Below are 3,615 nucleotides of genomic sequence, written 5' to 3'. Positions count from 1 at the left end.
CCTCTAGGGGAACTTTGAGAGGTGTGGAGCACAAACTCAGATTCCCCCTTCTTTCCTAGAATTTCCTTTGCTATGACACTCAACTCCTCTGCTTCCAGATCTAGCTCCTCCTCTAGCACTGGAAAGCTCATGTTGGGAACTGAAATTGGGGTGGAGAACATCACGCTGCTGCTGGTTAGTGCTGTCAGTAGTGATGGTGCAGGTGCAGACACTACTACCACCTCCTTGTTCCCACTAGCAGCAGAAGACTCATTGCAGCCAGGGAAGAGGGTGTGTCTATGTTTGGGGTGGGGGGAACTTGCAGCTTTCCCTCCGCCCCCTCTTCCTCAACTGCCAGAAGATTTGGCACCTGCCTTTCCAGCACTTTGCATAATGTTTGGTGTGCTTCAAAATGTGTGTGTGTATGTGTGTTTGTGTACTATATGTTGTGCTTTTCTGCACAGTGATAACGTACTGTTAGGGAAAACACAGATTTATTTTCATGGGGGGAAAGAACTGAGACAGATTAACAAGAAAAAATAGCAGATTTTGGGGGAAGAATAAATTGAAAGGAATGGACAGGGATAACAATAGGGACTGTAGGCAAGGGTGAGAAGGAAATGATTGGATACAACTTACAAGAAGAGAGACTAGGTAGCAAGAAACTAAGCCTTTCAGATTGTGCTGCTCCAAGAGAGAGAAAACTCACAAAAGGCACAGATCACTTCAGACACAGCTTTATATGTCCCTCCCCCAGAGCACTGTGATTGAAAAGGAACTCAGAGAAAGATCACAGTCACTGGCCAGCTACACATGTCAATGTCAGAGCAATTTTTCCCCGTCCCTCCCCCCATCCCATCTCAGCCTTTTCCATATATAGAAGATCACCCCATGCCCCTCCCTCTTCTCACTCTCTCTAAACTTTAGGTTGGACACAGTACAAGACTCAACCAAACTAAAGGTTTTCTTCAGGCTGAGTTCAGCTGGATAATTTTGTTGTGCTAAAGTTTGTCCAGGTTTGCCAACTTCTGATAAATTCACTTCAAATGCTAGTATCTAGTAGGTCAGGAATTCAGGTATAGTTCATAATTTAAAACGTTGGTTTACAAATTGCTACTTTTGCGTAAGAAAGAATGGCTGGGCTTTAAAGAGGCATTAGATACTTAAGAAATTAGGGGTCATGTAATTTACTTACTCAAATATATGGACTGAAATGTCTGAAGTAATTTGCTTGCATATCTTTCAAATTCAGTATTCTACCAGCCACTTTGCTGCAAGCCTTCCAAATCTCTGAATCAATTTGAAGGCTTCCAATTTGATTCAGACCTTTTAATGGGTCTTCCAATTTGATTCAGATTCAGAGATTCGGCTCCCAGATTGGGCCAAATCTCCTCCAAATCAAATCAGCCAGTGAGCTTCCCATAGCCCTACAAACTATTTATAATGAGCAGATGCAATAATTGGAGGCTTCTGTTCTGTGCAATCCTAGTCAGGCCCATAAAACTTGATAATTCATAGCTTCCTTTTCCCAAAATTTCAATTAGATTTAATTTGAATCTTGCCCTTTATAGACATTTGGAAATCATGCATAAGATCCTAAGTTGTAAATTGGCTAGCTCCATTGATTTTGATTGGCTTGAATTCATTGACACTACTGCAGTTTATTTCATATAATAATCTGCCCCCTTCATCCTCTAAATGCAACATTGTGTACACACACACGCACACACAAACATGCATATGCATGTGACAATTTGCCAGTGGCTATCTATTGTTTTTCATTCTGTGGATTCACTCATAGAAAACAGGTCTGTTCATAAGCTCCAGTTCTTAGCTGTTTGGTGATCCAAATGTTGCATTCTGCAACCGGTCAGGACAAAGAATAAGTGCAAAGAACCCCAGCCTCAAGAGTCAACCTTGAGAAGAGAACATGTTTTATGTTTCTGTTGTTCAAATATTTATATTTGAACAACAGAATTTTAAAATAGAGGGAGAAAATATACAAACCGTTGCTAGCTCCAAGAACCAAAATATTTTCAGACACACACAAAATCTTAAAGCTCTGTGCATCTTTATTATGTAAGTGAATTGTTTAAGAATTATTTGCAGAATTGCTTAATGCAAAGTCAAGAGATGCAAATTCTGTTCCACGTAAGAGCAATACATTTCCAACTTAAGTGTCCTACTGATAACAGACATAAACTTATTAAACCTAGGCTTAAATAACCCCTCTAGCTGCAATTGAGAAGTTAATCATAATACAAAGTTAATCCTGGTTATAAAGATTTTCCCACCAATAAGCTCTATAATATATAAAATAGGCCCTACTATAGCACCTCTATGCTTTACATACTAAGACTTGCACCCATATGAACCATCTTAAGAAAAAAAAATATATAAAGGGAAGAAATGAAAAGAAACACAATAATCAGCATTTAGCCTAATACAGCAGCATGGAAGGATCTATATAATCACCTACTTAGTGGAAGCTGCTTGTGCAGTAATTCTCAGTAAGCACTGGCTCCTGAGATCCCTGGTAAAGCTATGAAAATTCACTCCTTAAACAGATGACAAAACTATTTCCTGTTGTCAGCAAACAAAAAATTGCAAGCACAGGCATAAGTTATTATGAATCATTTAAATTATTTTGCAACCCAATTTGAGTTGATTAAAACTATCTAGACTGATCTATCTAAGTACTGACAGTCAACAAGTCTGAGGCTGAATCGATTCAATATGTTCAGGTTAATCTAAGCTGCATAGATTGAACCGATAAGCAAGTGAACAGACATTCACTTCTGATTCTGAAAATACAGCCGCATGCCTACAGTGGCTCAGGCCAGAAGCTGGGAGGTGCTACTGCTTAGCTGGAGCAGACAGCTTGGCCAATGCTAGCATGCCCACCCTGTGAGGGGAGGTTTGTTGGGGAGGTGGAAAGCATCATGGGATGCTGCGGGACTGAGAATTAACTTGAATCTGGAGCATATCTAGGACAGAAGTTCAATAAACTGATTTAATTTAAATCATTTAAGACTGATACTATATCCATCCAGGTTTATCTTAAACTGGTTTCAGACATTTTAGAAGTGGTTTATGAGTATTGAACTTCTATTGTGTTACAGATTTGAACTGGTTTCCAATCTCTTATACTGGTTTATGTCTAATTTCTGTCAGTTGCCATAATGATGTCAATGCTTTCTGAACAGTTTTATCTCAAGAATTTCAATCTCTTTTCATACCTATAAACATACCCTATAGTATCTTACAGTGATGTATGAAAGCATTATTACCCATATTTTCTCAACTAATTGGTGTTTTTTTAAAGATCTAGGACCTAATTCAGCTATAGAGAGTAATTGTAACCTACCAAAGGCTTGGGAATAATATCTTCACCAGACTTACTGTGTCATATTAGCCTGTAAGTGTATAAAATTACACCTATACAAGTACAGAAGGTGAACATTTAAAATCAAACAAGTTGAATGAGCCTATTTACTGCTAAAGGTGCTTACAATTTTCTATGCTATGGTTATTTTATGGCTTTATATTTCTTCCTTGCTCAATGCATTAGTTTAAGCAAACATGCACTAAGGATTCACACCAATAAACAACTTTGCTTTAAGCAACCACTTTGAA

The sequence above is a fragment of the Gavialis gangeticus genome, unplaced genomic scaffold, assembly GCF_001723915.1.
Source record: "Gavialis gangeticus isolate Ggan-Ray unplaced genomic scaffold, GavGan_comp1, whole genome shotgun sequence".
Classification (NCBI taxonomy): Eukaryota; Metazoa; Chordata; order Crocodylia; family Gavialidae; genus Gavialis; species Gavialis gangeticus.
This window is presented reverse-complemented; position numbering follows the sequence as displayed.